The sequence below is a fragment of the Ornithodoros turicata genome, chromosome 2 (assembly GCF_037126465.1).
Source record: "Ornithodoros turicata isolate Travis chromosome 2, ASM3712646v1, whole genome shotgun sequence".
Taxonomy (NCBI): Eukaryota; Metazoa; Arthropoda; class Arachnida; order Ixodida; family Argasidae; genus Ornithodoros; species Ornithodoros turicata.
The window spans coordinates 81,497,021-81,509,536 of NC_088202.1; the positions used below are offsets into that span (position 1 = coordinate 81,497,021).

At 47.1% G+C, this 12,516-nt stretch overlaps 1 protein-coding gene and 1 long non-coding RNA gene across 7 annotated transcripts in view; one reads left to right on the forward strand and one right to left on the reverse strand.

The window, feature by feature from the left end:
• LOC135385619 (kin of IRRE-like protein 1) overlaps window positions 1-12,516 on the reverse strand; it is a 569,797-nt gene that overhangs the window by 200,899 nt on the left and 356,382 nt on the right. The gene's annotated exons all lie outside the window — the stretch shown is intronic.
• Window positions 4,072-5,601, forward strand: LOC135383767 (uncharacterized). Of its 2 annotated transcripts, XR_010420054.1 has the most exons (4): window positions 4,072-4,155; window positions 4,522-4,602; window positions 4,679-4,821; window positions 5,519-5,601. It is a non-coding gene; the product is annotated as an uncharacterized LOC135383767 (long non-coding RNA). The 2 variants fall into 2 exon arrangements; XR_010420053.1 differs by having other exon boundaries at window positions 4,522-4,821.

A 12,516-nucleotide genomic window follows, 5' to 3' on the forward strand; every position in this document is an offset into this window, starting at 1 on the left:
TGAGCGTGTGTTTATATATGTATATGTGTGCGTGCGTGTAAGCCTGCGCGCTTGTGTGTGTGAACGCATGTGAGAGTGACCGTGTGGGTGTGCGCGCGTTTGTGTGCGTCTCTGCGTGAAGATGTGTGCGCGCGTGAGTGTCTGTGTGTGCGAGTGTGTGAGAGAGAGTACATGCCCACGTGTGTGCGTGAGCGAGCCTGTGTGTCGGTGTCTAAACTTGCGTGTGTGTGTGTCTCTTTTTTATTCCGTGTTAGCGCCGCGAAGCAACTGTGGCCATGAGCGGCGTATAGATGGGACAGATGGAAAGAGGACAGCAGGAAGGAGAGGGAAACAGGGGGCTTAGTATGCGCCCTGGGCCGACTGCAGGGGGAACTGTGCTGACATTCGTCTGGAAAGTCTACGGAAAACCCAGGGAAAACCTCAGACAGCACAGCCGGCGGTAGGATTCGAACCCGCCACCTCCCAGTCTTCAGCACGACCATGGCTACCACCAACGAGCAGGACGCCTTAACCCGCTCGGCCATGCCGCTGGATTTGTGTGTGTGCGCGCCCGTATGCGGGTTCGTGTGTGTGTCACAGTTGGTTTTGTGCCACCGACACGGCGATCTGCTAACATCATCCCCTAAACAGCAGCCACTGTAAAAAATCGGAAAGCTCAACCAAACAGCGTGTCGACTCGGTGTGTGGTGTTTCGAGAGCTTCGGTGTGGACCTTGTTTACATAGCTTCTATGATGTCTCTATTCAAAAGGAAACAGCATAGAACTAGGAGGTCACATCTCTGCATACACACGTAACGCATGCTTGACGTTTGCTCGTTACAGCCGTTATACTCAATCTCACATTATGTGCGTGCTTACTGTTGGTAAGTTAGCTTGTGTACACGCAGGGAAAACACAGTCTATTAGTCAGGTTTTGACAGTCGCCCTTCACCGCTTTCGAAAGATGTTTCTAGAGCCATGGACGACCATTTCCAGCACCCATAGCATGCGTTTCTTCTTCCCACGATTCTTATAAAGTACCGGTCACCTATGGAAACTTGATGGAGAACTGAAGGCGGACAATTTGCGCGTCTGCAAACGACGTTTTCTCATCTGCTTTATCAGCTATTAGCATTAGAGTAGGGAATGGATGCTGCAATGAAAGTCATGTTGCACGTTGTCTTAAATTCCCATTTTGTTCTTCCTATATCACATCACATCACATGGAAGTGGTGAATCTGAGTTGCGCTTTCTGCTTTTGAGAAGAAAAAAAGAAAAAGAAAGAAAAGCAGACGAAACGCTACATTGACTAGCCAATTCTTGTTGTTCAATCCAGAAATTTCTATTGGTCGCGGTTGAAAATTGATCAAAGTCAACGTAAATCATGGCAAAAGTTCGGGTAAGGTAAATACGCACCCCTGATCTCATAATATTCAGCCAGGTAGATTTTTTCATGAAGTGAGTCTTAGGCCCCAACCATAGGCGCCGAGTGCGGGGGCAGGGGGGCTTGGCCGCTCGACCTCCGTGCATGAAGGGGGGCAAAGTACTGTACCCCGTAGCCTGAAGCATTTGCGCCGGGAAGGGGGTGGCATTGTGCCCCAGCCCCCTCCGGCGGATTGAAAACTCTCCGCGTATGGCCCCAACCGAATGGCAGCGGAGCGTGGGCAGAGCGCCAGCGTTTCCATAACCGAACGGCCTCACACCCGTAACGCTCATATGTGTCGGGACAGAAAGTTTGATTCCGACAGGGAGTGACGTAGCCCAACGGAATCGGGCCGGCCTTACAGTAGTGACAGGAAATTGTACATAACTGCATTTTCGCCGCGCTTCCCTAACTTCCCCCGGCACGGAACACAAGCAAAAAACATGGTTGCTCGGTACGAAGTGGAATAGACTTCGCGGGCGTTCTAGGAGCTAGTAAGTGCACACTGTTAAAATAGAACTTCACCACATAGCACGCTCCCAGCCAACCACCATTCCGAATTCTGCGTCATGATTTGTTCAAAACAGGGGGAGGAGCCTATCTGGGACATCCGTAATGTGTCCCAGATAGGCGCCTCCTCCCACACTCCCAAAACGGTGACACTTTACTGACACATGAAATTGGTGTGACACATTTGGGCGAGCCAAAACTTGGATTTGAGAAGTGTCAGAGAGCGAACTTAATCCCTATACTGCTACGGGAAAAGTGTTACGGTTGTCAGCGAGGTGGTTGAGGTGTTGGTAGCTCATTACGCAAGCCATTATTTTCTTATTCAGCTACCAACAATTGGCAAGTCTTGGCCAGTTCAAGCGAGGAACGCGCACGAGGTTTCTGGCGTCCTGTTCCGTCTGCTAAAAATGGCATATTTAGCTCGCTTTCGAGAATACTCTGACGACTCAGGCGTTGATGTTACTGGAACACTTCGTGGAATCTGTGTGTATGATCCATGCGAGTGCCTACGGGTTCATCCACCAGGAGGTTCTTGAACTCTGTGCTCGCAGATTACCTCGCAGTGTGTCTATCATGAAATAAAATGTTTTTCTTTTCATGTGACCCCTAGCATCTGAGCGTGCCTTCCAGAAACATGAGGTGTCACTGTCAGCTGCATGTTTCACCCATCTCTGAAGTTATACAACCACATTCTGAGGGGCCTTTTGCATGAAAGTTAATTAGCTGTCTCACGCTCAGTCGGACGCCTTGGCTCGTTCCCCTGTGTGCTCGTGAGCGCACTCAATGCACTACCAAGATTGTTGAGATTGGGATTGAGACAACACACTCAACTGTGAAGCAAATGTCGTGACCACGAGGGCAACGTCACGACTGACGCCCTGGGGGAATGTGCGTCCTGAGCAGACTCCTGAGGGAACTCTGCAGACTGTCTGAACGCGTCTGAGGAAAACCCGGGAAAAACCCCAGACAGCACAGCGGGCACCTCTGTGAGGCCAACAACGGCGAGCCCTTTCACCAGCACCACTAGCACCATCGTGACCACGAGACCACCTGCACTCTAAACACAGAACTTCATCGCATAGCACGCCGACGGCCAACCATTGTACAGATCGATGACTTTATCACTGTTCATTTGTTGAAAACTGGAGGATAAGCCTTTTCGGGACACTTAACACAACTACATAAATGTCCCAAAAAGGCGCGCACCACCCGTTTTTAGGTAATCAACAGTCTTAAATGCATCATTCTGTACTATGGTTGGCCTTCGGCGTGCTATGCGGTGAAACTCTGTTTTTAGAGTGTGTGACCTTGCTGGTGACACTTACTGTGAGAGCTGTCGTGACACATGCTTCAAAGAGCAACAAAAGCGCCTGAAAGTGACACTTGAGCAAAGCGTCACTTGTTTTGAAAAAAGTGACGCTTGCAACGCGTCACAAATGTGTCACAATTTTTAGAGTGCATTTTCGGCAAATCATGACACAGAATGATATCATTCGTAATGGTGGTTGGCTAGGAGCGCGCTATGTGGTGAAATTCTATTTTAACAGTGTACTTACGTGTTTAAAGCAAACGTACTTATGTCGGAGGGCGGGGAGGTCTGTGTTAGGCAATCCGTCGATTGGCCTTGTCGACAACGAAAGGGAATTCTTGCGGGTTTTTAAACCTTGTGTGAGTAAATAAACTTTTGTTGATGATCGTATACGCTTCGTGTGTGTGTCATCTTTCTTCGTTGCCACAGTAACTGTTGCCACAGACCCAGTTGGATGTCTTATGTATTTATATTTATGTGAGACTTCAACTGGTAACCCACAAGTAAAAACAGATATATTGTTGTCATATTTTCTATATCTGTCTGAGTGCTTAGAACCGTTTATTACAAGTAGTCAACACTCGAAGAAAGTTCGTTGAAAAACAGACATATTTACATGAACCGTTGATGTAAAATTTTACAGAACCATTTGTAGACCTGCTTTAACAGGGCTGCTCGGTCAAACGAAACAAAAATGGTCGCTGAGGCGGTCTCCGCTGCGAAGAGTCGGAGTATGTTTTGAAGCAGTCAGGTAGCCCCGCAGGAGAACCTAGATACAGAAGTTGGAAGCAGGACTCGCCCAACTCGACAGTTCGCCCACACTGTTATTGCTTTGAAGCAGGAACAGCGCAAGAACGTTTCAGTGTCGACGGACGCCATGGCAACCGTCATTCGCCTTTCTCTTCGCCTGCCTTACGGTCGTGTTGAAGCGTTGGTATGTACACTCTGTTCTTGTAGTGCTGGAAGCCTGTTGCAGCTGATACTCTGGTAATGGAGTGATAGTTTGGGCTTCTTCGCATACATTGCTTAGTATAGGGAAATCCTGGTTCTACTTGTCACCCCGCAGGAGAAAAGCAGACGCTGTCGTGTTCGTAATGTCGGTTACTACAACCATTCAGTTGGTACGTCAGGCATGGCAGCAAAAGCAATGTTGCGTTCATGCAGTTGGTATTGTGTTCGTGATTCTTGTTATTTTTGTTGTGTGCGTAATATGATATTCACGCCTTTTATTGAGGGTACCATAATTCTTCATGTCGGTAGGTGTAAGTTACACGTTCTTGTTTTGTTCCTTTTTTCACAGATGACGAATGTAAGCTGCAACATCGATGTCTTCACGCACGAGTTACTTTAGACATCAAAGGAAACACCTTAATGTCAGCAAGTATAATTAAGTTTCCATGTTTTGCGTCTGAATGCAATGCGAAGCGTTTTCTTCACATTCCGTTTTCTCTTCTCAGTGCCTAAGAAATCCTGCTCGTAAAAAGCAACAACTGCCGGCTCCAACGATTTCTAGCATGGAGGGGACTGAATCATTCCTTCTTGAAGAACTGCAGGTACCGACAGAATAAAGGAGCATACAAGACCTGATTTTCTCCTGTAGGTAAGCTTTGTGCTGAGATTGCATGAATGTGTGCTTGCAGCATTATGGAGCACATTGTAGTAGTGCACTTTGAGTTTCAGACAGGAGAACCACTGCAGATGTCACTCTTCCACCCACGCCAGTCATATTATCAATTGCAAACTCATGCAAAAACTTCTGGGAAAAGCATAGGCGAGATCACGAACGTGCTGAGGAACATTCATACCAATAATTTCCTCCAATGTGTAACTTGCGCAGACATTTTCTTTTTCGTGCTAACTATAACGGACAGAATACAAAACTGTCCCAAATGACCAATTGCACGTATGGTTTGAGTACCCTGGACTATACAGCCCTCAAACATATGCTGAAAGAACAATGTCCATCTTATGTACCTAGTCCCAAAATTACAGTTGTACTGCTTGCGACACCGTTGTATGAAATCAGCACCCCGCGGTTTATCCCATCTCAAATCCCGAGGTGTTGCAAGATCATTTATTTCGAATAAGGAACACGTGCAGCATATGGTCCACCTTCAAATTCAATATTGTAACAACATTTTCGACGAAAATCAAGGAAATATTGGCTGCAGAACTGCTGACAGGAGATTTCAGACAACCGTGTCGTGAGCAGTACAGTTGCGCTGTCATTTGTGCCACTTCCTCTTGCTAATACTGTACTTTGGATGAGGTATACATGTATGGGGTATACATTTCAGATGCTTCCTTGAGATCTATCAACCGGCGGAAGCTACATGAAGGCACAAGAAGCATTGTTCGAGCACAGAGAAGGTTCACTTGTTGGGGGTGTCAAGCAGCATCAAACAAATGCTTGGATACTTGAATAGACCTTCAGAGAAGCCCCTCTGCACATGAGAAGAGTTAATGTATGATTGCAAGTGTATGAAACTACAGGAAGATCCTCAATAAAGACGAGCAGTTCTAGGACTGACGGTTTTGTCATGAACTTCACCACGTTTCATGCAGAGTTTCTTACCTGTAGAAAGAAATCCTTCCAAGGCAGTGGACAGAGTGCTGAAATTTTGATATAGCTACAGAACTAGCATGTAATGTGTAACTGGGGCCTTGTAAAATTTACATCACCCTGTTCTAATGCAACAACAGGAAAGCCTGTTGCTACAACAGACAATACCGGTTACATCAACAGTCCCTGTAAATTTATTGAAACAGGCCTATGTAAATATTAACAGGACTTCTGGACTATTTCATCTGATGCAAGGCCTACGAGTTGTTGCTGAGTTCCTCTCCAGCACTGGACTAATGAACGAACTCTAATAGGACACCTTTCCATCGTCATTACTTTCTCATCCCTTCCACAAGCGTAACGGGGCAGTGTACCGCCATAACGGCGGGGACTGACCCACGACATCATCGTCCCAGTTATGTGTGTGTGTGTCCCTCAACAGATGTCATCTGGTACTCTCGTCACCATGCCAGCGTCGAGAATCCATCGCATGCGGTCGGAAGAGCTTCAGTTTCGCCCTGCTCACATTTCGCACGGTTCGGTTGAGGCGACTATATACATTACGGTAGTGAAATACGTTGATACGGTTGTGGCGGCCCGGTGACGACGATGACGACGTGCCTCTGCTGCCACGCGCTACGACGCTGGCACAGCAGTTCTGCCGGCACCGTCCTAGTGCGAGGCCACGTCCATCTGCCCGCTGGGACATTCCATCATCGCCGGTCAGGACTCATGTAGAGGAACACCACCTCCTCTACACGGTTACCACCTTATGCACCACAAAACGACGCCATCAAAAATTCTGCGCACAAGTAAAAGCTACACGATGTAGGAAGAGACAAAACAAGAATTAGCCTCACAAACAAAAAATGACATTGTGGTGGCAAGGGGAAGGGGGGGGGGGCACCCCTGAGCTCAGGCTTATGGGGCTTCGTTTGTTCACCCTTTTGTGCATTGAGATGCCTTGTATTCCGTCATATCAGACACACTTTTAGGGAATGTCCATGTTTACCTGCGTGATAAGTAAGTTACTGCAGGCAGCATTTTTTCCGGTGGCAGCGGGGTCCTGTTCGTTCGTATTCACATATTCAGTATTACGGGAACCTCCCCTTTGACACAAAGCACATTCGTGAACATAAAGATGCGCATATCTGTTATTCCCAGAAGTGACCCGGGTAAGCATATACGTGCGTATGTGTACGGTGGAGCTGGGTGCTGCTGTCGCCTCCTCTTTGTAAGTGTCAGTGGACTTGCCACGCGGCTCTGTGCAGCTTCTTTATAGAGCCCCACCCATCAGTGAATGAAAAATAAAAGGTAATTCGAATTGAACTGAAACATATCGCCATGGCTTAACGAGCAGAGTAGGGACTGGTCACGTATTTAGAGTATTTCTATATTCCGTGTAGCGTGTGAACAAAACAAGTTTATCATCATGATGATTTGGGAGTTTCATGGCCAGCGGCGATACTACCCGTAGCATGTGTCGTTCTTGTTCCCTCTAAGTAGTACATTAACGCGTACATTGACTCCCATCATATTCACAAACCTTAGGATAAATCATAGCACGCACATGCTCTCACCAAGTATCTCGTCTGTGCCGTCGACTGGGGCTGCAAGGACACGGGCCGTGGCGACGTGATCAAAAGTCAGCAGTGGATTGCGTGCCTCCACCACCCTAGGGCGTGTTCCTTCAGATGAGCGAGCGTTCATGACTGCCACCGAGCCTTTCGTTTTGCGATTGTAATTCCAGTCGCCCTTTCCGAGATTATAGGTGGTGCCATCTGCGCCATTGCACGGTCAGAGTCTCTGTCCAGAATGGGAAATGGCCGTTCCTCTCGCAATTGTGCAGGACGAATGTGCGTAGAATGGAGCACGCCCACACCAAACGCGGCAGTCGTCAACAGTGAGCAGGTTACGAATGGCATAATGAACGTTATGGTGTAGCTGGGAACACTGTTCTGTCTGCAATGTGCTTCACATGGAATTATCCTTCCGGCTTTTCTTCGGACAATGTACCTCACAAGAGGATAGGAAGAAACAATGTCTGGCAACGGTTATTCGCTGGCCACAAGGCCCACGAATTGTACAAAGGAGCCTCCGCCACAGGGCGCTTGCGTGTAACGTATAAATCAAATCATATTACTGCGCATGCACTGGGGTGATTCCGAAGCTTAAGCGGGGAAGCACTCCATGACATCATCATTCATAATTTATTTGCTGCTCTCGTCATGTAATACGCCCAACAGGGATACCCATGCATATTTACAGCTGGGACGACATGTAATGTGTAAGGGGGACATCTTAAACGGCAAATTGTACACGCGTTCTCATTTTATATCCGGTACCCTATTCGATCTCGTTGTATAATGGCGCTGTCTATATTTTCGCGCAACCAGTGATTGCGAACAGTCCGTTGCTGTTTTTTTTTTCTTTACTTAGAGCATTTTCTTATTTTCAGTTTAGCAATAAAGGATACGTTAACATGAATATGCTTCCTCCCCTTTAAGTGAAACAGGGAACAGGTCTAGAGCATGTGATTGCTGTGTGTCAAGTGTCATTCGCAGTGGTAGAGGGAAAGATCCGTAACTAACAGTCCTTTTTTTTTTCTGAATAAACATACCCCCCCCCCCGTAGCTAACAGAATTAACCTGAAACTCTGCCAAGTAGACTATCACACACAGGTCCCCTCTATGCACTCGCCTAAAATAACTGTTAGTAATTAATATTTCACTACATAATAATAATAATAACATTAATTAAATATTAATTATGAAATAATTATAGCTGGATCTATGTGTTGTATCGAAGGCATCGGTCCGTGTGTACTGAGTGAATTCAAACAGCTCCATGCATGTAAGGCACCATGCTACCGCTCATTGGTGCCTGTGAAGGTGCAGCGCCCCCTTGTACACATGTACCAAGGAGGAAAGAAAATAAGGAGTGGGTGTGACGTCATTCCCGGCGATTCCGGAAGTTTGGGTGAGGAGAAACAACTGGGACAAGCAATTCTCCTCTCCCAGCTCGGCGCAGCTCGGTTGGCTCGATAACACCAACAGCGTGGCTCGGTTTCACCAACGCTGGTTCCTGAATCGAGATCAGGGGCAGCTAAAAGTTGAACTTAACACTCAATTCTTTTTTACAAACGATGGTTGGTGACGTAATGAATGTTTCAGTGGCAATAACTCCCTCTGGTGAAGTAGAGCTAAGCGTTCAATTCAAGTAACAGGACCATTGATCTCGGTTCGGTTCAAATGTTAATCTACATTGGTGAAACCGGGCCGATCGTGTAGCTTAATTGAAGCGTAATTGTTTCTCCTAGAAGTTCACAGCGCGCAGCGACACTGCTACGAAATGTATCGCCTCACTTGTCCGTCGCTAGTATCTCTATCTATGCCGGTCTACGCGCTCTACGCTGGCAGCTGAATTGTTTGTCCCAGTTGTGGCGACGCCTCACCGCAGATTGGTCAGCTCCGGTCACCTGATCTACATGACGTGCATTATACGTCGTCACTTCCACTACACTTTCGTGATTCGGAAGTAAACGGCGGTGCTTCCTCCTTAGTTTTCCTTCCTCTTTGATATGTACAGATTCTACCAAAAGTTTAGGGAACACCAGAGCCACGTATTTGTTGATCGGAGCGACACCTCAGCAGCGAACGGGAGTGGACACACTGACTCAGAAGTGCATGTAATACCCACTCACCTGTCTGTAAGTGTGTCTGCTCCCGTTTGCTGCAGGGGTGTCGCTCCGATGAAGATATACGCCACTCCGGTGTTTGGTAAACTTTTGTCGGGACCCGTACGAAATGTTTCGCGTACCGCTCGGCCTTGCCGAATGCTGAAGGCTCCCGTCTGAAGACCAACACTCCGTCCACACGGCAGTGCGTAACAACTTCAAAATAACACTTTGTACGGGTCGCACATTAAACTCCCGAAGCGGCCGCTTTCCAACCAAACAACAGCTGTTCTTACTCTCGCCAACCCCCCAATCGAACCATCAATCTCTACAGTCCTTCATCCCGTGTCAGTTACGTTGCGCCACCGTTGTATCGGAACGGGGGAAACTTGCCCCGGCTCAGCCAAAAGAGCGATGGTATAACGCCTAAATATCGCGTGCAAAGTGCGCAATATTTCAGCGCTTATCACCCCAACCGCACTTCGCGGGCAGTTAGACTGTTTACTTTCGCCCCAGGTGAACGCTATACTTTGGTGGGTGTACAAACAAGATTAGCAACCCGTGCATGGAGGAAAAAAACGGACGACAAGCCATCATCGTTGCTTCGCGTCGTAATATTATAGGCGCCATCGAAGGGTGTTGCCCCAGGAAGGTTCTCTGTTTACCCGGTCAGCAAATCCCCAATTGATCCTACCATATCTCTTAACCCCGAGCGAGTGAGATGGTGTCCTCGGCCAACAGTCCGGCCCCTCCCGTGCCTTGGGGCTTTGACGAGAAAGCGGATACTATAGAGCCGTATGAAAACGGGCAACTGCCAGGCGTTACGAGTTTTCTTGGAAGGTAATGATATTTTAGTGAGGCGACTGCAGGCCATATGAGAAGTATCAATTGATCTTAATGGTAGGTTGTGTCCATTTATGACCATGGGAAGCACGGATTTTGCCACCCCCGTCATTGTGATGTCGAAGGACGTAACTTTTCGAGGTGAACGAAGGGCAAGTCTTTCACGCTAGTCGTAAGTGAAACATTGCGTGCCCTTTCGGATAAATAATAGGTACGTGCGAATAGTAGTTTGAAAACCGAAGCGAATACGAAGAGAATAGTTATATGCCCGAAGCGAATAGCGAATAGCTGATTTGGATATTCGAATACGAAGCGAATAACTGTAGAACTGAAGCGAATACGAAGCGAATGGTTGCAACATCCATCGGTTTGCACGCATAGCCGGAGTGGAAATAGAGTGTAAACGTACACGAAACGTTATCAGACAAGAGATATATTTTAATTTGCAACGGTATGCAAGCGCCAAATCTCTGTCAGTACGCATTCCGAAGGTGGTGCATTCGAAGACGAAACAGAGTGCTGCGCCACCTAGTCTTCGCTTAAGGAAAGGGATAGGACGAGTACACCAGTGGCACTTAAACTACTTAAACAGTGTCTCTGGCGCTTTCACTCTAGATTAATTGTTTGTTCTTGCGTCGCTTTTTTCCTGGCAACTATTCGAATATATTCGGTATGGGAGAGGCATTCGATTCGATTCGCAATTCGAATACCGAAATTCGTATTCGGTTCGGAATTCGAATCGCACATATAGATATTCGCTTCGTTATTCGAAAAATTCAAATATTCGCACGGCACAAATAAATAATGACTTGAAGGAATATAGCTGGAAAAGTACCGTCAGGTCGCCGAGGCCACCTGCTGATCTGCAACCTCTCGCTTATTTGTCTGCTTTAACACACGTGGTATATATTATCAAATGGCCACAAGAACAGTCGCATCTTGTGAAAAAAGGGGGACATTGTTTGTAGCAAGGACAACAGAAACCAATTTACGGAACATGTGTGAAATAGCCAGTCCGTACAATTTCCTACAGCTCTGCGATATTCCTTTCTCTCCCTTCATGCCGCGAATGTTTTCATGTCCCAACAATAACAGCTACGTGCATGACGATGGGATGAGGTATTTCACAGCAGGGATTGCGATACCCCACATCAGTGCATGTGGGTTAAATTAGCAATGGAGGAGATGAGACACGCACACATGAAAGAACACGTAGCAAGTGAGATACTTCTCGTGTAGAGACGCCGTAACTATTCGGATAAGCATGTCATTCAGCCCGTCTTACGTGATATAGTACGATGAAGTCCCATAGATCACATTTCCGCACTCATGCAAACGTCACTGAGGGTAGAGGAGCTGAAGCAGACCAGCGGACGTCAAGAACTGGTGAAATGAGTGCAGACATTGACGGTGCTGCACCGCCTGCAAATCTCTTTCATCATCAGTCCCCCGGTAACTCAGGTCCGCATTTCTGTCCATCAAACAAAGCACGAATTCGCCTGTAGTAATCCTACTGAGTAAGCTGCCTAATAGAGACAGGACAAGAGAACAATCAAGGACGTATCATGCACCAACTACCCCGATTTATCCTTTCACGCAGGAATTACTAATTTGATTTTTTAATTTTCATGGTAAGATATATCATCCGTAATCCTCCAGCGCTGCGTGCATTTCCTCTTTTCAAAAAGTTTTGTTCCAGAAAGTATTCTAGGTAGATAAATAGACGTTGAAAAAAAAAATGACGCATGGTCACTGGGCGTCTCCAAAACACTTCAGAACATATGCCCTCGAGACAGCCTGCCAGCGCACACAAAGTCTTCTTCGCACATATGTATGCCCTATGTACGCGCATGACAAGTTGCTGCAGGTTCCCTGCTGGTTCCGAGAGAAAACGGTTAAAACTTGCCGCCACCACCTCATTTCCTTCACTGATATCACCCGGGAGTGAGCAGTGTGCTGGTGGTGCCTATATATACGTAGACGCATAAGTCCGTATCCAGCCGAATATGTTTCTCGTTGCTCCCTGGAGGCCACAATCTCACCGGCAATACCGGTACCCCAACGATGACGCTTTCATATACAGGGTTGCCAAAGATAAATTTCTAGGTTTGTAATGACGATAAAACAAATAATTCAGGTTTATCGAGAGCTTAAGGCGGACTCACTCTTAAGAAGTCTATGAGGAATTTTTGCTCGCAGGGTTCTCGTAAACC